We start from the raw sequence: 27,658 nt of genomic DNA on the forward strand, positions 1-27,658 counted from the left end.
CAATATCAGGGTCAAAGTAAAAATCAATTACAGTGTTATATTTTACTAAATAAAATTTTCCTTTGAAAAAATGTATTCTAAATAAAACACTGACATGGAGATAATATGACTCAGTGTTTTCTAATTCAATGTTGTCATGAAAGGAAATAGGGACTTCCCTGGTGGCACAGTGGTTAAAAATCCACCTGCCAATGCAGGGGACACGGGTTCGATCCCTGGTCCGGGAAGATCCCACATGCCACAGAACAACTAAGCCCATGCGCCACAACTACTGAGCCTGTGCTCTAGAGCCCACGAGCCACAACTACTGAAGCCTGCGCGCCTAGAGCCCGTGCTCCGCAACAAGAGAAGCCACCACAATGAAGAGTAGCCCCCGCTCACTGCAACTAGAGAAAGCCCGCGCGCAGCAACGAAGACCCAACGCAGCCAAATAAATAAATAAATAAGTTAAAAAAAAAAAAAAAGGAAATATATTCTGGTTATATATTAGTGGTTTTATTAAAATTATCTTAATATATTTTTATTAAAACACTATTCTAAAATGCTTCTTTAACCTGTAAGCATTTCATAATATACCACACAAAACGATAAAAGATTTTAAAAATTCCTGGAGAGCGGAGTTGTTCTGTAAAAAGCAGTTCTTGAGTTAAAAAAGGTGGGGGCAGGGGGAGAGGTTTGACTCAGTGCTTGCATTTTCCAGATGAATAAATAGGTCCAGCTAGAAGTGGCCTGTCAAGGTCACTCAGTTAGTGGCAGGGCCAGGACCTGCATCTCCTGATCCCCAATCCAGAGCCCTTTCCCTGAACCTTGCTGCCTCCTGATAACACATCAGGCAATTTCCCCTTCATGCTAAAAACAAATCGGAAATATTGCACAACTCAAATTTCTATTTCCTTATTTAACATGTGGAATAACTTTCATCTACAGTTCAAGGCTTTCCCTCCTCCTTCCCAGATTAAAGGGATACAGCCATTATAACCAAATTTCTGCACAATATTTAAGTTCCGTATGCTATTTTTGTGCAATGAAAAAAACTTCCTACCAAAAAATAAAGATTACAAAGAGGAATTATAAGTTTTATCACACAGAGGTTGCTTTTCCTTTTCTTCCTGTGTCTGATACCTACTCCTGTGTTTTTTTCTTTTAATGATAATCAAATACAGTCCATGCTCAGTTTTCCACCTGGGTGCTTCCTTGACTGGCATTTGTTTATGCATAGTGGGGACGGAAGAAAGAGACAATGCCCCAGGCAGGGAGCAGATAAAAGCAATTGTCACTCAGTGTTTGTAATAAGGAAGGTGGAGTAGCTTCTGATACTAGGAGAGAATTAGAAAATAAAATAAGTTTGCACACAGAAACCCATACACATGCACGTGTGCGCCCTCAAGGGACATTTATATGCATTATCAGATTCAATCTCCACAAGGACCTTAGGAGGTAGATATTACCCAGTTTTCACATGAGGAAACTGACTTGCCCAAATGACAGACTCAAGATCACACAGCTAGTATGTGACAGCACAAGGATCTGACCTGAGGCTGTCTGACTCCAAAAACCCACAGGAAGGAAAATTTTTCTCCCTTCTATTTCCAGAGATTGATTTTCTACCCCTCCCCAACAAAAATAAAAAGGAGTAGAAATGGTCAGATCTGTATCAGGAACAAGTAATCCCATAAGGACTGAAGTCCTCTAGGAGTAGTATCTTCTTAAAAAGTCTCCAAGAGACAGGTGACAGCATTCTTTAAGGAACTGATTCAAGAGCCAGAAAAGATACTGAGAAAAAGGAAGAGAAAGAATGGGCACGAATAGGGAGTGTCATTAAATGAGCAAAAATGACTTACTAGTAGGAATGATAGCTAACGAATAAATTGTGACCAAATGCTGATGACCTCACTGCTGAGTCCCACAAAGCCTTTAGACAGTCGCCTGTACCAACCTTTCGCTGTCGTTTTCAATGGCATGTGGGAGAAAGGTGAAAGAGCCAGGTCCCTGCAAGAGAAGTATTAGCAACATTTTAAAAGATAAGAATGATTTTTAAAAAATTAAAAAATAAAAAGACAAGAATGAGACTGTTTACAAAGTGGTGGTTCTTTGTGTTACTAACTCAAGTAATGCAGTTTTTTTTTTTTAAATTGAGGTGAAATTCACATAACATAAATTAACCATTAACATTTTAAAAGGTGTACTATTCAGTTGCATTTAGCACATTTCACTGTATTGAGCAATCATCACTTCTAACTAGATCCAAGACATTTTCATCATTCAAAATGCAACCCTGTACCCACAGTAATGCAGTTTTGCAGAAATACTGTTAGAAAACTGGCAAAAGAGAAGAAAGTAAGACAAAAGTTCCAGTGGTATGGCAAAAAGTGAGAAGTAGCTACCTGATGAACTTGAGAGAAACAAAAAAAAATCTTATTTAACAAATATTTTGCTGAAACATTATAATGTATAATGTACTGTGCTAAGTGTTGGATACTTAAAAAAAAAATTTCCTAGCAAAGCAAACTTTATTATAGCGCTGAGGTCAGGGCTCTTCTCTCCAGGTGCTGCTGAAACTAGATAGCTGGGGGTGACGGGCTCTTATATTGTACCTTCCACAACACCTCCATCACCTTCAGACTCAAATGGAGGGGGACTCGGGTTGGGGGGGCACCCTAAGTTTGCAGCACACTCCAAGGAAGGTCCACTCGCAGACCCTCTCTCAGTCACTGCAGCTAAGCCATTCCTGGTTCCTCATTTCTTGGATCCCAGCTTTTCAGATTTGGCCCTTCTCACAGGGCTCTTGTCTTTAAGACTGGGTCTCACTGCTTCTCTTCTTTTTCCACCTTTTTTTCCTTAGTAATGTTCGTCTGTTTCTGGGGTACTAGCCTCTTGACTTGTTTGACAGGAGTCTCCTCCTCTAGGGATACATCTACAACATCATTATCTTCCTCCTCTTCCTCCTTTTCCTACTCCTCCACTTCCTCCTCCTCTCAGGGCTCCTGTCTGAAGGACAGTCTGAAGAATCATAACATTCCTGGCCTGAGAAACACAGGTCCAGAGCCAGCCTGGAGCTGAAAAGTGACTGGAGGAGAAAGCTCCAATCCCATCATGGTGACATGGGTAGGATGGTGGTGATGTGATGGGTTTTGTCTTCTTGTCCTCCTGGCTTGCTGGGGACAGAATCTCCACAAGGTTCATCTTCTCTTTGGCTTTTTTTTCCCTAAGCAAATCATACTAGGCAACAGCTTACAGTCCTGCTTCCCCTGCTTCTGGGGTTCAAAGGTTCAAGTCTGCTTCTACTGGTTTAGCTCACAGCTCCAGAGCATGACTGTTATTGCCTTTTCACCTGTGCTGTAGCATTAGGATGTGGAAGGTAGAAAAAATACAATCTAGCTTTTGTCTTCAAAAGAGTTTGCAGTCCATTGAAGAATTCAGATGTATAATCAAATGGTACAAGGTAAGCAAAAGAAAAGGGACTAGAGAGAGAAGGGTTAAGACACTAAAGGAAGGTCATAGGAAGACTACTTTTTTGTTTAGATAAAGAAAAGTCTTGGGCATGGACCAATGATAATTTTCTCTTTGAGACTACGAAGAGCAGGAAAGTGCCAGGTAAACTGCTAAAATAGGTAAGGATGTTACACTGGCACATGAACCCAATCCCCACTCTCCAGGAAAAAATGAGGAAAGAAGGGAGCTAGTTAAGGCTTCATGTGACCATAGGTCTTTCTGGTGTTATGGTGTGTAGACCCTCTCACAAGAAAGTGCCAGCCAAGTCCAAGAAACTTTAGGGGAAGATATGAAAAGGAGGTGTTGTTATGCAGTTATAGCTATAATGGCATCATTTGGCCAAAAAAAAAAAAAGGAATGTGAGCATTTAAAACATATAAAGAATAAGCAATATAAACAGGTATGGATGCCAACAATAATAAAACAATGGGACATAAAGAGGAATATGATAGCACTAAAGATGTAAAGTATAGAATGGGCATCGGGACTTCCCTGGCGGTCCAGTGGTTAAGACTCTGTGCTTCCAATGAAGGGAGTGCAGGTTCGATCCCTGGTTGGGGAACTAAGATCCCACACACTGCGTGGCGTGGTTGAAAAAAAAAGAATGGGCATTCACTCTGAAAGGGAAGAAAATGTAACAATTAGAGATCAAGCTTCAAATTCCACCCTGCCCAAGATGAAATAGCAAATCCTGCTAAAGAAAGATTTATAAATATAGAAGACAGATGTCTTTCCAGAAGTATGATGAAGGATTATCAATGGAATGTAAAGACTGAGGACCTAAAAAGTGTGATAGGAAATTTTCAAAGAACTCTTAAAGGAGATGTATATTTATAAAAGAATAAACAATAAATCTGAGTATTAAAACAATCTTTGAGGCTATAGAAAATAAGAGAAAAAATTAATAAATATGGTTTATATTAAATATAAGACAAAAATATCTTACTAAATGTTTTAACAAACAATGATTCTCCAATAAAAATGTTCACGATAAGGGGCAGCAACTACCATTGCATGGGTTACAACTAAATATCTTTGGAGTCAGTCAAGATTAAGGGGAAGGAAGAGATGAATTACAGTTCCAAAGAAAAAACTTATGGGTCTTTCTCAGAGGAAGGAGAAAGATGAAGAACAAATCACCATCTTAAAAATAAAGACTGGGAAATCAGAAACAGGAAGAACTACAGATGTAGAAAGTCAGGAAAACTGTTGCTATATGGATAAAATATATTAGAAAGAGAAGACTGAAGCAAATAAAGGACCAGCAGACAAATCCACTGCATTTATAAGAAATGGAATTTTTCCATTTTCATGATGGATGAACAATTATAAATAGGTGTAAAATACATGTTTGGAAATAAAACATGATAATCAAATGAGTTAATAAGGGTAGAAGTGCTTGAAAAATTATAAGCCAATATACAAATAAAAGCTTTTATTTCAAGTATGTGATGTGAGGCTCTTAAGATTAATTTTATTATTTTAAGATTTATTATTTATTTATTTACTTAATTTTTTTTGGCTGCATCGGGTCTTAGTTGTGGCATGCAGGATCTTCACTGAGGCATGTGGGATCTTTAGTTGTGGAGCGCCGGTTTCTCCCTAGTTGTGGCGTGTGGGTTTTTCTTCTTCTCTCTCTCTAGTTGTGGCGTGCAGGCTCCAGGGCGCGTGGGCTCTGTAGTTTGCAGCATGTGGGCTCTCTAACTGAGGCGCGCTAGCTCAGTAGTTGTGGCGCACAGGCTTAGTTGCACCACAGCATGTGGGATCTTAGTTCTCTGACCAGGGTTCGAACCCACATCCCCTGCATTGTAAGGTGGATTTTTTACCACTGGACCACCAGGGAAGTCCCAAGATTAATTTTAAGATAAAGAATTTGTCTAAAACTTGGCAAATATCACAAAAGGTATAGAAATGAATAAAGTCTTTTTTATATATACAAATATACATTTATATATCGTATATAATATATAAATATTATGTAATTAATATATAGCATTATTATATATTTACATATAAATATATAACCACTTTAATATATATGTGTGTATAAATGTATGTGTGTATATATATCTATATCTATATATCTATATCTATCATGAGCCCTATGGTCAGTCATCTGTCTGTTTTCCATTGAATGGCTGTTCTTTGCCCCACCCCCACAAAGAAAGAAAAAAAGGCCACAACTTTTTTCAGTGCCCCACATGTAGCAATGCCTCAAGTGAATTCTTCACCTCACCAGATTAAAATTTGTATGATGCATCTGCAGAGTTAGTGTTGATCTTTTTCATAGATTTGCATCAGCTTTAACAAACATTTGAACATCACAGTATACAAACTCATGTGAACCTAAACCACTTTTGAAAGCTGACTACAGCAAAATGCTTGAAGGAAGGGAACTAGATATTAATTACATGCTAAACCTGTGGTTTAAGTTATTGTACCTTTCTCATTTTTCTTTTTTTCCTGATTTTCCTCACTGAAACCAGAAATAGGCTGAAAAATTATAGGATAGATAGATAGATAGTCAGATAGATAATAGATAAATGGAGAAATTTCCCATGGTAACTCTGATTTTTTAAAAATTAATTAATTAATTAATTAAATTTTGGCTGCATTGGGTCTTTGTTGCTGTGTGCAGCTTTCTCTAGTTGCGGCGAGTGGGGGCTACTCTTCGTTGCGGTGCGCGGGCTTCTCATTGCAGTGGCTTCTCTTGTTGCGGAGCATGGGCTCTAGGCCCTCGGGCTTCAGTAGTTGTGGCACGCGGGCTCTAGAGCACAGGCTCAGTAGTTGTGGCGCACAGGCTTAGTTGCTCTGCGGCATGTGGGATCTTCCCAGACCAGGGCTTAAACCTGTGTCCCCTGCATTGGCAGGCGGATTCTTAACCACTGCGCCACCAGGGAAGCCCTGCTCTGATATTTTTTATTCATCGAACAAACATTTGTGGAGGAACTACTACATGCCAGGTACTTCGAGGGCTACAAATATGGTACAGACATTGCTTCTGACTTCATAAAGCTGATTATCTAGTGAGGAAGATTGATATGAACATAAATATCTGTAATATATTTATAGAGTAGAAATATAGAGTAGAAAGTGATAACTGCTGTGAGAGAAATGCAGGTAAGTTGCCACGGGAGCTCAGAAAAAAAGAGGTTGCCTACATTTAGGAGAGATCAAGAAAAGCTGGTAGCAGAACCTTGGCCTTAAATTTTAAGAATAGGTAGAATCTGAACAAGTGAAAACAGGAAGCAAGAATCAATGGGCCAAAGGCAGAGAGCCAGAACAGTTCTGGGCATGGAAAGAAAGAGCAGGGAGCTTGAAAGTCTGTGGTAAAAGGAGTAATGGGCCACAGGGATGGGACGCTGCACTGCGTCAGATGGTACAGGACTTTGTGTGCCATGAGGAGTTTGTATTTTACAATGCAGTAAACAGAAAGGTATTAAGGTTTTGAGCAGGAAAGTAATGCGAGAAGAGCTGAATTTGAGATTAAGCTGATAATCCAAGTATAAAATCATGTGTAAAAAGGGTTAGGGAGAAGAGGCCAGGTGAGAGTCGGAAGGAGGGGGCATGGAGGAAATAAACATTATAAAAACAGAATCAAATAAATGTTTCATATTCCTGTTAATAATTTGCATTCCAGGAAACTAAATTCTATTAAGTTAATGTAGAAACAAGCCTTTGATTGCTAACAACACCAGTCACTTGTACCCAAATGTACACAGAAAATTACCCCAGCTCTGTCTCTAAAAAAAAAAAAAAAAAGAAATATGTAATATCAATAGCTTCTGAGAGTCCTCTCAAGGTGAATTTTTCTCCTTCAAATACTGAATCCGTCATTAGGATTCTTCAGGGAGAGCTCTCATAATCCAGAGGTTAAGGAATGTGGAACTCTAGTCACAGAACTTTGGACTAATCACAGAACTCTGGGTCAATCTGTCCCACCTCCAACTTTACCAAGAGTGAAACTGAACCCCAAAGCGGGAACTGACCTGTCCAGGGAAACTTGGCTGGCTAGAACTCAAATCTCCTGATCCCTGCCCCCACCCACTAACTTACATTCCACTGTGGATACTCTGGGTTGGCTAGAAGTGAAGTATCAAAATAAAATAACTCTCTTAATTTGCTTGGGCTTAAAAAAATGGGTTTCAAACAAATAGCAATCAAGAAAAAAAATATGGCTCTACCAGAAAATTGGAAATCTGTAAGATATATATATATATATTTTTTACATAAATCAGTAGCAAGGTATTGCTATCTAGTCGGAATACTGACATACCACACACCTTGCTCATTAGGTGTCATAAAACACTGAGTTAAATGTAGTGTAAAAACTACTTGACTCTTTCTGGAAAATTCTTGACTCTTTCTGGTTACTTTGAGGAATTCCGTAGGTCTTACAGAGACTTGTGGTCTCCAAATATTTTTTTTTTGTGTAGAATAACAAATATGTTTTTAATAGAATTCAGTTTGGGATTTCAGGAAGTTACTGAAAATCTGCAGCCTATAGGCATTGCAGAAATGAAGGAAAAGGTCATCAATCTCTCAAAATTCTGGCAGGAAAGGAGTGGCTGTTTCCAAAGTTCTTTTTCCTTTGCAGTAAGCTGCTTGGTGCCAAAAAACATCTCATCAGCAATATTGTTTTATTTTATAGGGATGCTTTGAGAGAGAGAAAAAAAATTAGTAATGTGTGCTGTGCTTTTTCAAACCTCATGTCCCAAAGCCTACAATAATCTTGCTGCGCTTTATTTTAAAAAAGGAAACCAAATGTTTGAGATTTGATCTTTAAGCCTACCTTGTTCACTGCAAGCACATACTTTAACCTTATCACAAAAAGCAACATGTAGTTTCTTTAAATGCTGCCAAGTCAAAAAAGAAAAAAAAAAGTCATAGATTCCATTGAGGACTCAGTGTTCTTCCATGTGTAACATGTTACACATAGTAAGAACCATAGCTACAAAATAGCATTTCTTTACCTCTGCTAGAGGGTTCATCCTCTACTGCCCCTAAATCAGGGTACCCAGGGATGTCGCATGTGCGCTCCAAGAATAGGCTGCCAAATGGTATTCACAGTTCTCCTTGCCTGTTAAAAACAGCTGCTGCCAACCTTCCAAGCTATGTCATCGCTGCTCATCAAAGGCACTCCCACTGTATGCTTAGGAGGTCTGCAAGGCTGAAGTCCAACTTCAAGGTATCAGAAGTGTTGACAGTCCTAGTGTCAACAGTCATACCACTGATAAGCTGCACTCCCTGTGTCCTAAGATTAGCAAAACAAAACAAAATAACAGCTCCATTAGCTCACACTAGATCCTATATTACAGCTGTGCTGGGGTCACAGGACTCAGGGACAGACTGTTCAATAGCTATTTGTTGAAAGAATGAATGAGTCCACCAGGCTGGGCTGCAAACAATCTGAGTGGCAGACACCATGATGTACTCAGATATATTCAACTCCATCTGCTGCCCTTAATGCAACCTCTGTAATTTGGTTCTTTCTTCCACTGGGTTAGTTCTTCTTTGGAAGCAACTTGAGTTGTCTTATAAATAGAATTCCAGAGGGCCCACCTCCACCAGACCCCAGGAATGCCCAGATATGCCTGAATACTAGGGAGGAGAAAACTTAGGTTCAAGCATTACCACATACTATCTTTCTTTATCTTATAAAAGGGAATTAGAGAATTGACATACAAAATTCAAGTTTATGTTTTTTATATGATTCTCATCAGAAGTTATGAATTAGTAGCCTGTGGCCAAATCTGGCCAGATGATTTTTTTTTAAACCCACATGATTTTTTAAAAAATTTGAATCAGAATACATCTAAATCAATAGTTCTCATACATGAACATGTGTCAGAATCAAGCTTATTAAAACTCAGATTGCTGGGCTCCACCCCCAGTTTCTGATTCAGTTGATCTAGGTTGGGGTCTGCTAATTTGAATTTCTACCTAGTTCCTGATGCGTTTCTGGTCTGGGGACAGACTCTGAAAACCACTTTTTGCGTGTTCTATGGTTTTCCCAAACCCCATCACCAGACCCCATTGTATTTCATCTGGGCTATTTTACTTATTCTAGTTACCTGTCTGGCTTTTGAGTTTGAAAGCTGAGTCTCAGTATTTCAGGTGAAAATCCTTTTTCAGCCTGATTCAGGGAGATGACTGTATTACTCACTTTGTTTCACTTATAATACTTGGTTTATCTATAATATTACAACAAAGTGTTCTGTAAATGGTGTTTCTAATACTCAGGTCCTTATTTTTCATTATGGCTACTACTGACAATTGATTATTCATGAGATTACCACCACCTTTTCCCCCATGCACATAGATTTGCCTGATTATCAGCTAAATCCAGAAGTGGGAAGTGAAAAAGGCTGGGTTGTTTATGACAAATGAGAAAGCAATTCAATTTATGTCTATTTATGTTCAATCCTATCACTTTTAAAAATAAATGGTGATTTTTCAAGCATATGTATATTTGAATTTTTTAATCTGTACCTTGGTCAAAGACCAAATATTGCCTGAACAACAAATACTGATTATATTCATAGCTATAGACATAGTAGTAAGTGAGGGCAATTTAAATCTGTCATAAAGAATAAATATTTTTACATTGTTGTTTTTTAACTTTCTATTAAAATACAACAGATAAACAGAATAGTACATATATCTTAAGTGTACAGGTCATTGAATTTTCACAAATTGAGTATACGTATCTAACCAGCACCCAGAGCAAGAAATAGAACATCACCAGCTCCCAGAAATCTCCCTCACCCCTTTCACAATTTCAAACCCAAGGATAACCACCATCCTGATTTCTAACTTCATAGATTTGTCTCGCCTGTTTTCGTAATTTATACAAATGGAATCACAGTATGTACTACATTGTGTCTGGCTTCTTTTGATCAACATTATGAGATTCACTCACAATGGTGTATAGAGTCTGTTCATTCTCTGCTGTACAGTATTCCACTGTGTGACCATACTACTGTTTATTCATTCTACTGTTGATGAGCATTTGGGTCATTTACACTTTGAGGTCATTAGAAAAAGTGCTTCTACAAATATGCTCATAGGTCATTTGCTGCATTTCTGTTGAGTGCATACCTAGGAGGAGAATGGCTGGGTCATAGGGCATGTGTACAGTCAGCTTTAGGAGATACTGCCAGTTTTCCAAAGTGGTCTTACCAATTCATACTCCCACTAGAAGTGTATGAAAGTTCCAATTTCTCTACATTCTCACCAACACTTTGGATTTCACTTACACTTTAAAGACAGATAGGCTTGCCCGGATTTAAGTCATCGGTGTCTTCATTTGATTTTCATACATTTTAAGTTCACTGTAAAACTTCTATCACTTTCAAGAAATAGAGGCATGAATCTGTCTTTAATAAATGATTGGGTTTCACAACAAATTTGTAAATAGATACCTTAAATTAGTGAATTTGCTACCTAAGTGAATTTTCCTCCTGCCATGTATTATCTACTGTTTGTTTTTAAGCCACAAAGAATATTCTATATGGGAAGATATGATTGTTCTCTGTGTTTACAGCTCTAATCTAAAGGTGTAACCAACAGTACTTTGCATTTGGTGACTGGCTGTTGTTTGTAGAAACTCTTCCTGCAAGTGATGCTCTTTTAGAACCACAATTTCAATAATGCAGTAAGAAGTTCAGGTTCAATACCTCACTCTAGGAAGTCAGAGATTTCTGGATAATGTCTGCCCACAGGGAATAACATTGACAGTTTCTGGCCAAAGGTTGACTCTAATGATCAGTAACGAAGTTCCTAATGTCATGCAACTCCTCTCACTCTGCTGTAAGTGGCTCCTTCAAAAACACTGAGATAAAGCACAAATAAAGACATCATTTGTGCTGCTATCAAGCACTAGCTGGGGAACAAGTCTTAGGGCCCTGGGACCTTCTTTTTTTTTCTAGGCTGGTTTTCTCCCAAGAATCTCTGGTAATCAAGTGTTATAATACAGTAAATGTTTTATTTAATTGTTTAATTGAGCAGGAAATGGCCTTAGCAGAACCAAGGTATTTTGTATTTCACACACTTAATATTTATTTCTTTCCTTTTCTTGTCTAATTTGAGTGATTTCTGACTTTGATACATTGCATCTTAAATTTTGTTGTTTCACCTGGGTAAGTACAATATTTACACCTTTCTTCTCTTAATATTTAACAGCTTAACAATGTAAATTCTCATTCCATATTTGTCACTTTTAACCGAAAGCTGGATAAGCGGAAAATCATTGTTTTCGATGATTTTCTTTTTTTCAAGTATAATGACTTTGAGTTTTTTAAAAAGATACATGCTCATTTTAAAAATTCAAGCAATTAAGAAAAGCATAACAAGTAAAGCAAAAAAATTACTCCCTCTTACCACTCAGAAATTAACCATTGCTAACCTTCAGTGAATGTTATTCTAGATATCTCTCTATGCCTATATACATATAAAAGAAGATACATAGATGTTATTAAAATTGGATCACACACAGTTATTGGTTAATAAAAAATACTAGAGTTAAATTTAACAAAAGAAAAGCAAACTGAATGATATGAAATAGCTGAACTTCACATAAATTTTTCATCATATTTCAGGCATATTTTAGAGATTGGGCTTGCCTCAGTCCTGATCTCTAACACTTGGCTAAACCTAGAGGAATTTCTTGATTGCATATCCAGTGATATTAGCCTCCTCAATCTCTAATAGTTCATCTTATTGTAATGTGTGTTTTTGTCAGTAGCCTGTTATTCTTTCTGTTAAAAGATAAAATGTAAAGAAAGAAATGAAGAAGGGGAAGAAGAAAAGGAAGGAAGGAAGGAAGGGGAGAAGAAAGGAAGGAGAGGAATGAAAGTTTATATTTCAATGTCCATATTCCAGTTCATCGTTGTAGTGGTCTTCTTAATTAAAGTGCCATGTAAATTGTAGATGATGCTTGCTGAGCATTATAGGGAGAACTCGTTTTTTTGTTAAATAGATCTGGGCTTCCTACTTCATTATGGAACAGGTCCAGAGGACCATTATGGTATGGTCACATCAGAGTTTATGGTACCCTGCCTGATCCATATCCTCTCACTGTGGAAGGAGGTTGCACTAAAAGTCTAGTCTTGTTCAATCTATTTTATGCAGACTGTTATTGCTATGAGGCTTCTTTTTTAACCTACAAAATTCTAATGAGATTAGCTTTAGATCATCAGCACAAAACCCCAGAGAAGTGGTAACTAACAAAAAAAAAACCCGTACAAGACATAAAAATGTTGATGGATTGTGTATTGTATGCTCTGCACAATGACATAACCATGAACTTGTAGAATGTCTGGGTAATGTACCAAGCAGCACCAGGGAAACTCTATACTCAGTCCTTGCATTAAGGACACAGAGCACAATGCTATCAATTGCATCTCATAAACTAGACTGTAAAGAATCTAAGAAGGTTATAATTGAAAATGAACTGAGGGACTTCCCTGGTGGCACAGTGGTTAAGAATCTGCCTGCCAATGCAGGGGACACGGGTTCCAGCTGGTCCGGGAAGATCCCACATGCCGCGGAGCAACTAAGCCCGTGCGCCACAACTACTGAGCCTGTGCTCTAGAGCCCACGAGCCACAACTACTGAGCCCGTGTGCCACAATTACTGAAGCTTGCGTGCCTAGAGCCCATGCTCTGCAACAAGAGAAGCCACTGCATGAGAAGCCCACGCACCACAGTGAAGAGTAGCCCCCACTCGCTGCAACTAGAGAAAGCCCGCACGCAGCAATGAAGACCCAACGCAGCCAAAAACAAATAAATAAATTTATAAAAAAGAAAATGAACTGAATATTTATTAAGACCAGCATGACCCAGACAAATGGGAAGAAAGGGACTAACATTTCTTGAGCTTCTATTTTATGCCAGATAGGTTATTTATATCCTTTTCATCTTCAAACAACGCTGTGGAATTGGTATTGTTTGTATTTTCATGTTACAGATGAGTAAACAGGGCTTGGAGGGGTTGATGTTGTGATGAGCGAGAATTTGAATCTAGATCTGTGCAATGTTAGGACTTTTTTCCTGAGCTGCTCTCCCTTCCTGCAAGTTGTTATCCAAAGAAATTTCAAACCATACATCAAATAAAGCTTGGTGCAAGGATGGTATATGCAGCCTCTATATGGCTCTGCTACCTGATCATTCCTCAGAACATCAGACCCACTGCTCCAGTAAGTTCGTCAGTGTTCTCTCAGAGTCACACCTAACATTAAATGGATTTGGTTACTGACTGTGCCTGCCACCTGATGCTGCCAAGGGAAATGGAAGAACAGCTGCTGGAAAGACTTACTAATTCCTTTGTATAGTTTGTGACATTATCTAAACTTTAGATTCTAAAGGGCTTTGTAGATACTGCAATTTAAGAAAAAATATATCAAGATATATCTGGAAACAAAAGAATAAGTTTTTTTTTGAAAATTATTTTGTTAGTAGTATGTAGCTACCGAGATAATGTATATGAAATTTAATCCCAAGTTATGAATACTTACGTGACAGTTCATGGCATTAAGAGATGGAATTCTATTTGAAAGGTCATGTGCACATTTGAGCAACTTGATATCAAGTGATCTCATTAGGGAGATTACATCATAGACCTTGTGATATTAAAAGCATTTTTTTTAAAAGTCATGAGCTGCTTAAAGGTAAAAACTGATTGTCTCTGGGATATATTTATACATCTTACAATTTTAATACCATGAAAAATTAAGTTTAAAAATGCATTCACTGTTTTATCCTCTTTGTGATTTAAAAACCTCTCTAAAAATACTTGGGTAGAAAGCACATGACTCCTAAGGAACAGAGGGTATTCTCAATTAAAGTGTAATAAGCCACTTGACGGCAGGGACAACTTCTATACATAGTGCGCTGAAGAAAAAAAAAAATCATTGATTTCTCTAACCTACAGTCACAATATGTTCCAGATGTATGAATGGTGCGGGTACAGAGGGATGGCAGAGAGAGGGAGTTATTTCTCATTTTATTTTATAACTGGAGAAACTGAGAGAAGTGTTGAAGTCATAATGCTCTTGGATTTATAACACTTTTATCTGCAGTCACTTTCTAAGCAGAACACCTATACTTTATTGATTCAGATCAAGGAGGCGGTGCCTTCTTCCTTATTTCTAATCTGCTCCAATTTGAAAGCTGCAATAGCCATGAAACCCTCTCCTCTGGCTCCCTGGCCTTCTTTTATGCCTGTGGTTGGGAATGGCACTTCATCTGTTTTTTGGCTTTAATTTACTAAAATACTTAATTTACTAAAATTACTTATTGAGATAAGACTCACAACAGAATCACCTTTATGTGGCTGTCATAAAGTAACTGAATACCAGTCTATGAATGATTGATTATGTTCTTCCACTGATACACTTTTCAGACATCTCTCAATGTTGAAATGAAACAAATTAGCCAGACCGAGGCACACAGGATTCAGACTCACCTTGGAAAGCTGTGAGTCTCTCATACACTGAAGTAAATTATTAAGTTGCAATTGCTTTAGAAAAAAATAAGTAAAAGAACCAAAGGAAAAGAAAACAGTTTACACCCTAAAGAGAAATTAACTTACAATAACATTTTTCTAGGTATGGTTCTTCCAGATTTTTCCCTTTGAGAGATGTTCTGTATGATTCTCCCCTTTTGGGGCCACCGCCTGCACAACCCAGAGAAAACCCTCTGATTATAGAAACTTTCCATGTGGTGAAATTTTAGGTCCCCCTTTCCCCTACCACCCCCACCTCCTGCACAAATAGCTTCACCATCTGTCTATAACACTGCCTGAAATTCCATCATTAAATGTATTCCTTCAGATTACATTACCCAGTTATTGTAAAAATCATAGTCACTTCAACTTTCCCATCAACCTAACACAACTATTTATAGTGTTTTAACTATCTCTGATACTTCAGTGCTTCTGCGGATATTTTAAATCATATAGATAGTATGTAAATGTATGTTTAGTTCTGGTTGTTCATTTGATGTTGCTTAAAATATCCATATACTTGGAATCTAAAAAATAAAATAAAATGGTGCTGATGAACCTAGTGGCAGGGCAGGAATAAAGATGTAGACATAGAGAATGGATTTGAGGACACAGTGGGGGAGGGAGAAGCTGGGACAAAGTGAGAGAGTAGCACTGACATATATATACTACCAAATGTAAAATAGATAGCTAATGGGAAGCAGCAGCATAGCACAGGGAGATCAGCTCGGTGCTTTGTGACCACCTAGAGGGGTGGGATAGGGAGGGTGGGAGGGAGGCTCAAGATGGAGGGGATATGGGGATATATGTATGCATATGGCTGATGCACTTTGCTGTACAACAGAAACTAACACAGCATTGTGAAGCAATTATACTCCAATAAAGATGTATTGAAAAAATAAAATATCCATATACCAATACAAGGCATATATTTATCACATTATTCTTATTGTCAGTGCGTTCTACTTTGATAATGTACAATGAATAAGGAATTTGAAGTGCTTTAAGCTTTGTTTTCATAAATATTTCTACCTTAAACATTATTGTACACATTGGCTTGACTCTGACTTTTTGAGATTATTTTCTTAAATAACCTTAAATTTCCCAAAGTAGAAATCCCGACTCAAAGAATGGCAATATTTTAGTATCTCATGTCATTTTTCTAACATGGTTAAACCTAATCCACTGAAAGACTGTATCAATTTATAATGCTGTCGGCAACATATGAGTACCAGTCTCTCTACACTGTTGGTTGATCACTAATTTTTTTTAATTAAAAAAATATATATAGTGTTTATGTATATAGCTAGAACTCAAAATTGCTGATTTTATATTTATTTTTTCATTAAACAAGGTAATGATTTTTTAATTATTGTTCTCTTATAGCCCTTTCATCTGGAAAGTCTGGAGTCTGGATATTGATCTTATGGCTCTGCAGTAAGATCATACAGCAAGGAAGTGACAAAATTAAGATTTGAATCTAGGTTTTTCTGACCTCAAATCACTCCACCATAAGGAGAGGGGATTGGGCTGGAGGGCTGGAGGGGAGCTGGCCATAAATATAGGAATGTTCTTTGTATATTTTATAGACTAAATTGTTTTTAATATTATACTAGCTTCATTTTTAAACATATAGTATACATATAGAAAAGTGTATATGTAATTATAAAGTGAGCTCCTGTTATGAAATAGAACATTGATAATATTTTAGAAGCTCTGTGTGGGTCCTGTACTCTCTTCCAGAAGTAACCTACATAACCTATTCTCCCACTTCTGTGAGTTTTTTCCTATGCTTTTCTTTATAATTTTACCCTTTATGTGCCTTCCTAAATTACACATTGGTTGGGTTTTATCTGTTTTCAAACATCATGCAAATGGAATTATACTGTCTGTATTCTTCATGACTCAACATTATGTTTATAAGACTAATCTATCTTGATACATATAGCTGTAATTTGTTGTAATTTGTTTTTATTTCTGTATAGTTGCAATAGTTTTATATGCTGTGTAACAAATTGCCACAAATTTAGTGGCCTAAAACATCATTTATTATCTCAGTTTCCACAGGGTCAAGAGTCTAGGTGTGACTTAACTCGGTCTTTTCCTCAGGGTCTTATAGGTTGCAGTCAAAGTGTCAGCCAGGCTTCATTCTCATCTGGAGGCTTAACTGGGGAAGGATCTACTTTCAACCTCATTCAGGTTGTTGACAGAATTCATTTTCTTGCCTTAGAACTCATGGCAGCTTGCTCCTCCAAGGCCAGCAATCATGGGGGTGATGTTCCATTACCTTGCCATACAACATAATCTAATCAAGAGAGGAACATCCCATGACCTTTGTCATGTTCTATTTCTTAGAAGCAAGTCATATATTCTGCCTGCATTCAAGTAGAGATTATACAGAATATAACATCAGGGGTAGAGATTATGGGGGGCCAGCTTAGAATTCTGCTTACCATAATAGTAATTAGTATTTATTGTATGTGTAAGCCATAATTTATTCATCTAGTCTACCACTGATGGACATCTAGATTGTTTCTAGTTTGGGGCTGTGATGGTTAATTTTCTGTGTTAAATTGGCTGGGCCATTGTGCCCAGATATTTAGATGTTTCTGTGTGGGTGTTTTTGGATGAGATTTAAATTTAAATTGTTGGACTTTGAGTAAAGCAGAGTGCCCTTCATAATATGAGTAGATCTCATTCAATCAGTTGAAAGCCTGAATAGAACAAAAGACTGACCTCCTCTGAACAAGAGGGAAATCTGCCAGCAGACTGCACTTCATCTGCAACATTGGCTCTTCCTGGTTCGCCAACAGACTGTCTTTGGACTCAAATTGCAGCTATTTCCTGAGTCTCCAGCATGCTGGCTCCCCCATCAGATTTTGGACTTGCCAAGCCTCTACAATGGCATGAGCCAATTACTTAAAATACATCTGTGTGTGTGTGTGTGCATATATGTATATATATACATATACATATATATATATATATATATATATATATGTATATATGTATCTCCTATTAGTTCTGTTGCTCTTGACTAATACAAGGGCTATTACTAATGATACTTCCATGAATGCTCTCTGTATAGCTCCTGATGAACATGAGGAAGAGTTACTGGGGTATTTAACTAGGAGTGGAATTCCTGGGCTGTGAAGTGTTCCATCTTTATCAGGTAATGGCAAACTGTTTTTCAAAGTTTTTGTGCTCATTTATACTCTCACCAGCACAGCTGAGTTCCTAGTAATACAAATGCTCAACATACCGTATTGTCAATTTTTACATTTTTGTCAGACTGATGGGTATGAAATGGTATCTCATTACAGTTGCGTTTTCTTGATAACTGATTAGGTTGAACATGTTTTCATGTGTTTATGGGCCATTTAAGTTTCTTCTTTTGTGAAAGATTTGGTTAAGTCTCTTGCCCTTTTATCTATTGAATATTTTGCCATTTTCTTACTGATTTGTAGCTGCTCTTATATATTCTACATATTAGAGCTTAGTAACATGCTACAAATATCTTCTAGTTTGTTGCTTGTCTTTGTACTCTATGATATGTTTTGATGATCAAAAATCCTTAATTTTAATGTAGTTTACATTTCAACTTTTTTCTCTGTGTTTGACGTTTTATGCTTTAAGAAGTCCTTCTATACTCTGTTGCCTTGAAGATGTTTTCCTATATTATCTTTCAAAGGCTTTAATTTTTGCCTCTCTTTGTTCTTTATTTCTCCCAGAAATTGATTTTGAAGAGTTAGATATTACTGAAGAGAGACTAGGAGGGTGTACTGCCTCTAGACGCTAGGTGGTTAGGACACACAAGGAGGTATTAGAATGGATGAAAGATACGCTTAAAGCTCTAAAAGATAGAAAGGCACTAAAATAAATGTCTATTATCTCACAATTTTGCCTAGGTTTAGTTATACAACTGTAATTAGAATAACCTATCACATAACTCCTAAGAAACTAAAAACTCTAACTCAAAGGGGAAGTTCATTTGAACTCAAGAACTTTTAAACAACTCCATTTATTTTACTCACAACCCTGGTAAAATAAATTGGAAAGCATAATTTTTAAAAATATATGCAGAGACAGTATTACTACTTTCTTCCCAATCTTTTTTTTTTTCCTTGCCTTACTGCAATAGCTAGGACCTCCATTACAATTTGAATAGAAGTTGGAAAGGTGGGAACTTCTTTTTCCCAGTTTTAGGAGGAAAGCTTTCAATGTGTGACTGTAACAGAGAAGAACAAACCTGACTAATCTTTGTGCTCTGTTGCCTGTGCTTAGTCATGCTGGCTCTGCACCTTTGTAAAAGAATGTTGCCTATGGCCTGAAATATATATGATATCCCATTCTCAAAGCCATTCATATAGAGATTAAAAAGTTGCATAACAGAGAATAACATGTCTTGCTGGAGGTTTACAGGAATATTGTGACCAGACTTACATGGACAGCTGCAAGAACAAAGGTTTATCACATCCCCTCTGGGGTCTGACCAGCACCAAGAAGTTTTAAACAACCAGCCATACCCTCTACCCTTTTAGTATGAAAAAATCCTGAATTCTAACTCAGATAAGATGGTTCTCTGGGACACTAGTCTGCCATCTTCTTGGTCTGCTGGCTTTCCAAATAAAGTCACTATTCCTTGCCCCAATACTTCGTCTCTCAATTTATTGGCCTGTCATGCAGTGAGCAGTATGAGCTTGGACTTGGTAACATGATCATTAAGTGTGGTATCAGTTGTAGGTTTTCGTAGCTGCCTTTTATGAAATTGAGGAAATTCCTTCCTATTCCTAGTTTGCTAAGGGTGTTTTAATAAATGGGTGATGCACTTTGACAAATGCTTTTTATTCATATATGGAAATGACTTTTTTTTTTTGTCTCCTTTATTCTGTTAATGTGGTTATAGTGATTGACTTTTGAGTCTTAAACCAACCTTGCATTCTTGGGCTAGACCCTTCTTGGATGGTCATGGTATATTATTCCTGTTATATATTGTTGGAGTCAATAATCAATTTTTCAAGTATTCTGACTCTGTGTTCATGAAAGGTGTTGGTAGATAACTTTCTTTTCTTGTAATGTCTTGTCAGGTTTTAAGATCAGGGTTATGATGGTCTCACAAGCAAGTAGGAAGTTATTCCCTTCTTCTCTATTTCCTATAAGAATTTTTGTAAGGTTAGTGTTATTTCTTCAATGATTGTTTGATAGAATCCACCAGTGAAACCATCTGGATCTAGAGTTCTCTGTTATGGCAAGTTTTTGACAATATATTTAATTTCTTTAATAGATACAGGTCTCTTAGTATTTTCCACTTAATCTGTGTTGACTTTGGTAAATTGTATTTTTCAAGAAATTTACCCACTTTAAGTTGTCAGATTTTTTGGTACAGATTTTTGTAATATTATCTTATTATCCTTTTAATGTCTGTAGGATTTACAGTGATAACTTCTCTTTTATTTCTGATATTGGAGACTTACGTTGCGTCTTTTTCTTGATCAATTTTAGAATTTATGAATTTTGTTGATACCTCCAGATTATCACCATTATCAGCTTTTGGCTTTCTTAATTTTTCCTCTCTTGTTTTTCTGTTTTTAAGTCTTTCCCAAGGTTTTGAACTTGTTGTCTTGTGACCTAAGACAAACAGACTGCCAAGACATTTCTCCAGCAAAGATAGGTTTATTTGGGATGAGCAGAGAATTGTAATTCAGGGTCTGCAACCATGGCGAGCTATGTGCAAGTTCTGCATGGCAAGAGAAGAACTCTTTTATAGCGGGGAAAAGAAGTTGGAAGGGCTATAGTAAACAGAGGGCTTTTCATTGGCTGAGTCTTTGCCAGGAAAGAAGAGGAGTCTTTCTTCTTCCTGTTGGGCTCTGCTATTGTCGCAGGGCATGAGAGCTCCCCCTTCTGGTCTTCTGACTCTATTTAATTGAGGTTTCTGTTTACTAACTTTTTACAGACTGAGAATACATTTTCTTCACTAAATCCAATATATCAGTAATGTAAATAACTGAGACGATCTCACCTCTCCTGTTCAGTTTCATGGAAGTAGGTAGTCTTAGATCAAATTCCCCAGAAGCAGAATCTAAGATAGGGATTTGGGTGCATATGGTTTATTGAGGGAACACTCTTTGGGAAAAACTTGTAAAGGGGGGAAAGGAGCATGATAGGGAAGCAAAAGAGCTGCCAAGCAAGGATCTGGTATTAGGTAAAGTATAGCCTTGGCCAAATTTACATAGGGGAGGGCTCTGGATATAAACAGCACCACAGACCTGTCAGTCATCCTTTGTGGCAACAGGGCTGGACTTTTACACCATCATCTTATTTGATCATTGGTATGGATCATCTATGGAGAGGGCATAATTTCCTGAATGAGTTGGTTGATGGAAATTGTCTGGAGAAGAGGGCTAGCTGTAAACTATTACAAGCCACCTCTCACAGGAGCCGGGGGGTGCTACAGTATCACCTGCAACTGTGCCAGTCAAATAAAATAGAATTTGCAGGTGGAAAATGTGCTTTGAATGTTTAATCACATGCCTTTTAAACAATGTTTTTGATAGTGTTTAAAGAACTATTCCAATAGTAGTCCTCGCTCAGAGGAATAATATCCTCATATATACATCAGGGTTAAAGTAAGAAAGAAATAGAATACAAAGTTGGTGTATTAGTTAGGACAGGCTGAACTACTGTAAAATTTAGACCACAAAATGTAATGGCTCTAAAGAAGTTTCTTTTTCTCTCAATAGTCCAGGTTGATGTAGGGAGTTGAGAAACTAGAGGAGAAGGCTCTCCCCTATAAGGTCATCCAGGAGCCTGAGCTGATTACAGCTCTGAACCCTTCCTGTGGCTTCTAAGATTGTCATGAGCATTGCCATCCAGTTGACTCGATGTATCAGTCATCTACTGCTGCATAACAAACTCAGCAGCTTAAATCAACACTTTAATATTTCCTATCTCATAGTTTCTGCAGGTCAGAAATTTGGAAGTGGCTTAGGTGAATGGTTCTGACTCAAGGTCTTTCATAAGTTTACAGTCAGATATCTGTTGTAATGGTTCTGACTCAAGGTCTTTCATAAGTTAACAGTAAGGTATCAACTACAGTCAACTAGGGCTTTCAATGTGGCTCAGTTAATGCTGGTTGTGGGCAGGTGGCCTCAGTTCCTTGTCACACAGGCCTCTCTCTATAGGGCTGTTTGAATGTCCTCAGCTGTCCTGCCAGCCTGTGGCAGCTGGCTTCCCTCAGAGAAAGTGATCTAAAAGGGCCAGATGAAAGTCACAATATCTTTTATGACCTAGACCTGGATATCACATTCTGTCATTTCTGCAATATATAGGTAAGCCATATTCAGTGGAGGAGAGGATTACATAGGGACATAAATACCAGGAGTCAAGAATCATTGAGAGCCATCTCGGAGGTGGGCCACCATCCTGGAGAAGCACCGTGGAAGGTACTTACAAGCCAAGACTACTCAAATTCCATTTAACTAAATTTATCACATGACCACATCTAATGGCAAGAAAAGCAAGGACAATGCAAAATAGCTGGCCAGCCATGTGTATTTTATTATAGTGGGAGAAGGGGGCAGGGCAGTATTTAGATGCACATCTGGCAGACTCTGCTACAATTGGGAAAATGAATCAGGAAGAGAAAATATTCAAGAGATGAGTAACTAAAATAAAAACAACAAAAGTTGATCTTAGTGAGCAAATTTCCAACTATGTGTATCCATGCCAACATAATGTTTAAAATTTTCTTTCTGATTTCATGAAATTGTTCTTGCCAACAGCATCTCACAGGCAAAAGCTTTGAAATTCCAATAGGTTGTTTGAAAAGCCAACATCCTAGTCTTGGCTTTAACAAATGTTTTCAATTTATTTTAAGTAACTGACATTTAAAAAACAGTGCAAAAAATACTAATGTCCATTAGTGAAACCCAAGACATACACAACAGAGAAAATGTGATTTGTCTACACACTCACTATCTAGAAAACTAGGAACTTAAAGAGCAAAACAGCCCACCCCTTCTTTGAGAATCTCCCTTGGAAAAATGTTTCCTATGCACTGACTTAGGTCACAGACCAGGTAATTCTCATTCCATTTCCTCTGAAAACAGTAAAACCTCAGATAAAAGACATAAGTATTCAACTGAAAGATATTTTCAATCATGTTCACTTAATGAGGAAGAGATAATCTCTTAGTTGTAACATGAACCTCAAGTGGGGGAAAATTTTCTTCCTAATTTGGCTGTGAGTCATATTCTGCATCAAAGAATTGGAATTCAGAATGTTATTGATTTGTCCTAAACATTTAACAGCTCAAAACTAGTTTTGCTCATATTTCTCCTGAGGACAGGAGAAATTCTTTTTAAAGTAAGTTTATGTGATCTATTTGGTTGGAATGATAGAAGAAGCACTTGTAAAAATTCTATATTCTCTGAATTGTTGCATGCTGCCTTGTTACTGCAACAATTTAAGGAGAGCACAGCCTCATTTCAGGGTCTGTTAGTCCTTTAATAATGGAGAATTATGTAAATCAGATGACAATATTCTTGTCGTGGATTACCATCACTCTGTGACAATTTGGCTTATGATAAAAAATGATACAAATATACATTATACATTTTCTGTAGAACTTAAAAATTTTTACCCTGAAACAAGGAGCAGCCACGGTGGGAATAAAACACACAGGGAAATAAAATTGGGAACCCTGACTCGGTCATTATCTGGGAAACATTAGGCAAGTCATTTAATCTCTTTGAGTTCTGGTTTCCTCATCTAAAACAGGAATACTAACAGTGTCCTCTCTAAGGTTTCTGTGGATTAAAGGAAGGAAAACAATGTGAGGGCACTTAGCAAACACTTATGCAGTACATAAAGGTTTGGTCTGTAATAGAATTTCAGAAAAGAAAATTCAGACAGAGAAGTCAAGTGATGTGCCTAAGACGATATATTCAAGAACATTCTCTAGTGTACTTATCACTACTATGCTCACCCCAAAGTCTCTTGCAGGGGGCCTATACATCAGTTAGTTACAGCAGGATGGGTATGAGACCTAACTGGATACATATGTGTGGTAAGAGTTGGGGGTAGTATCGTGTGAACTGTTTTGTGCCTAGTTCAGCACATAGAGGAAAAGATTAGTTCCAAATTTTATGTATATAGAAAGAAATTATATACATTATATAAAAATTATATATTACCAATTTTAGATTTATTTTTGTTATATATACTGACTTCAGATTTTTTTTTATTATGACAGCACCTCACTCCAGGTACCAATTTCTGCATCAATACTATACTGTATCAGTGTAGATTATGCTATGGCAACAAACATACATATTTCAGTGCCTTAAAACAACACTCATGCTACATTGTAGGTTGCCTGGGGGAATCAGCTCCATGTCTTAACTCAGGGTATCCAGGCTGATGAAGTCTCCACCATTTGCTGGGTTTAACACCCAGAGTTTCTGTTTTTGTCAGCAGGTCAAGGGTGGGGTCTGATAATTTGCATTTCTAACAGGTTCCCAGGGTGTTGACTTTGCTGGTTAGAAACCACATTTTGAGAATCACTGGCCTAAAGAATTAACTCCTTGCTCCTGTTCAGGAATTTCTGGCTTGTGTTTTCATACTCTCAGAAGATAACCAAACCTCTGAATTTGATAAGGTGTCTCAGAGTAAAAGGCCCGATTAAATGAGAGGAACCCAGCAAATCTTTTCAATTGGTCAAAATGGCTCAGGGAAAAGAGATGAAGTGTGATTCTCTCAGAAAAGTCTAGTAAGCTCAAAGTACACACATTTACAATTAAGAGAGAGAGAGATATGGCAACAAGGAAGCATAAAAAGCATCGTAGAACCATATCTCAAAAAGAACTATTGCATGGTCACTGGCAAGTGGAGCAGACAAGAATCAAACAGATTAAAAACTCTACTAAATTTTTAAGAGAGCTGTATTTGAGCCACCCACCTAGACCAAAAGAGACTGTAACTTTTTGAGATTTAAAACAACCCTTGGGCTTCTCATTGTCCACCATCAGAAACCGGGCTGAGAACGCTGCTCAGTCCTGAAAGAGGCATATTCCTCAATGTCTGTTTCAAATTCAGCCAAAGAGGAAAATGAAAAAGGAAGAATCTTCCAGAAGGCATAGCCAGGTACCACAAAGAACAGTGAGCAAAAGGAGCTTCTCAAAATCACGGCTTAATCAGATAACATTCCTTAATCAAGTAACCACAGGTAGGGGGCCCTCGAACGTTCTCCCCAGCAGGATTTCAGAATTCCTACAGACCCCTATTTGCTGTGTATTTGCCATTTTCCCCAAGGAGAGTATTTATTACAATTATCTTGTTCCTGTACTACCATTATATACTGGATGGGAGGACATAGGTATTTGGGGGTTTTTTTGTTGTTTTTTTGTTTTTTTTTTAATTTCACAGGTACAGGTAGAAGCAGCATCATGATTTGAAACTGCCACATCTTACCCAGAGGTCTCAGATTGCATGGGATTTTGAGGCTTTCTCCCTTAGGGAGTGGATGAGTATATTTTGCATGTCAGAAATATAGTGAGTTAAATATTTGGTGACCAAAAGGGGATTAGCCATTAGGGCTGATCTATATATTCCAGTTCTTCTTCCAGAGATATGATAGGATTGTATTTCCCTGCCTTTTGACACTAGATATAGACAGGTAATTTACATTGGCTAGTGCAATGTGAGTATAAAGGATATGTATCACAGGAAAACCCTTTGAGAGCCAGTGCATTATTCACATGTTTCTCTTCTCTCTTACTGTAGTGATCACAGAAGCACATGTTGAGATTTGGTCCGTAAGTCACCATGATGAACAGACCCTCTTGTTGACCTGAATTCTGCAGGTAGAGTGAGCAAGAAATAAATATTTGTTGTGATCAAGGCTCTGTGATAAGGGGGTTGTTTGTTACTATAATAAAAGGCAGCACGAAATTCCTTAATTCATTGAGACCACTTCCTTCACAAAGGAACTTCGCAAGTAAGATCAATTTCAACCAACCTGAGATAAAGTTTTCTTTTTTAAACTAACCTAATAAATTGTATTTCCCAATAGTAGGTGAAACTGTTTGTCAGAAAATTCTGTCATTGATAGAACCAACAAACTAATCTCCAACCATCTATGCTCGGCCATTTCACTATAGAGTTAGGCAACAATCTGTGCCATGTAATGTGAAATGAAAGGCAATTATCTGGTGAATTTTGTCAGGTTAGATGACTAACATGGATAACATTTTCCCACGATGCAGCAAAATTTTGTTCTCCCTTGAGTTATCCCAAGATAGCAGCTGCAGTTTTTATTGTATTTTACCTTTCTAGGAAAAGTCGATAGGAACAAACAACTGGTGTTGGGGAGGGAGTGAGTCTCCAACAGAATTTTATAAAGATAAAGGATGTTCTTTTTTTTTCTTTAATTAATTAATTCATTCATTCATTTTTGGCTGCATTGGGTCTTCATTACTGCGCGTGGGCTTTCTCCAGTTGTGGTGAGCAGGGGCTACTCTCCGTTGCAGTGCTCTGGCTTCTCGTTGCAGTAGCTTCTCTTGTTGCAGAGCATGGGTTCTATGTGCGCAGGCTTCAGTAGTTGTGGCATGCGGGCTCAGCACTTGTGGCTCGCGGGCTCTAGAGCACAGGCTCAGTAGTTGTGGCGCACGGGCTTAGTTGTTCTGTGGTATGTGGGATCTTCCCGGACCAGGGCTCGAATCTGTGTCCCCTGCATTAGCAGGTGGATTCTTAACCACTGAGCCACCAGGGAAGTCCCAGGATGTTCTTATTTCAGTTATTTTAGATATATGTGTGTGTGTAAAGTATATTGTTGTATTATATTTCCATATAATTTTTTGTAATCTCTATTATTTTTGAAAGGGATTATTACATTTATTTGTGCTTTCATTTTTTGTACAACCATGTAGCTTCTCAAATAGGGATAAAATCGATTAAGGAGAGACTGCAATACTTGAAGGAAGAGGAGTTTTTTTCTTCCTTGTAGAATATAAATATAAGCAGAACTCAGCAGCCCAGCATCATTTAATTGACAAGAGTTTCCATAAAGAAAGGAGTCTAGGAATAGTTCAGCACAAAAGGCCTCCCAAGGAGGCCACAGTGACCCCTGTGTGTCAGAAAAGCAGAATGGAAGAAAAATACTGCAGTCATGGGCTCAACAAAAGTTCACTCTTTCCCCTGTCAAAAAAAATATGACTGCTTAGCTTGTGATTTGTGGGTTTCAGGGTAAGCAAAAGAGTTTCTGTAATTTTCAAGAAACCTCTAGAGTCTTAAAGCAGAACCATGAGTGGGCAGAGGGCATGCTATGAATGCAGGGTGGAGTGATCATAAAGCTAATGAAGCGTGTGTTTCAGGACTCCTCCCTTGCACAGGCCTCCTCCAAGGTCCTAGGAAGGGATGTAGTAATTCTGTATTTATAATTTTTTAAAGGAGTGCCCCCTATATCATATAAGCTTCAGGCTTCTGAACTTATATCTGCTTCTGTACGGAGGTAGCAAGCTGGCTAGAAAGCATTGTCACATCTTCAGGTGTTGTGGGTCACGTGCAGGATACACAGAAATAGGAAATTAATCCTTCCCTGGGGAAAGGAGACATGAGAGCAGGACTGGCTACAAAATTGCAGGGCCTGGGACAAAATGAAAAT

At 37.8% G+C, this 27,658-nt stretch overlaps 1 pseudogene; it reads right to left on the reverse strand.

Annotated features, from left to right (window-relative positions):
• Positions 1 to 2,736: 2,736 nt before the first annotated feature.
• The window catches only part of LOC137778111 (nucleoplasmin-2 pseudogene), a 29,231-nt pseudogene continuing 4,309 nt past the window's right edge, over positions 2,737 to 27,658 (reverse strand).

This window comes from Eschrichtius robustus, chromosome 15 (assembly GCF_028021215.1).
Source record: "Eschrichtius robustus isolate mEscRob2 chromosome 15, mEscRob2.pri, whole genome shotgun sequence".
Lineage (NCBI taxonomy): Eukaryota > Metazoa > Chordata > Mammalia > Artiodactyla > Eschrichtiidae > Eschrichtius > Eschrichtius robustus.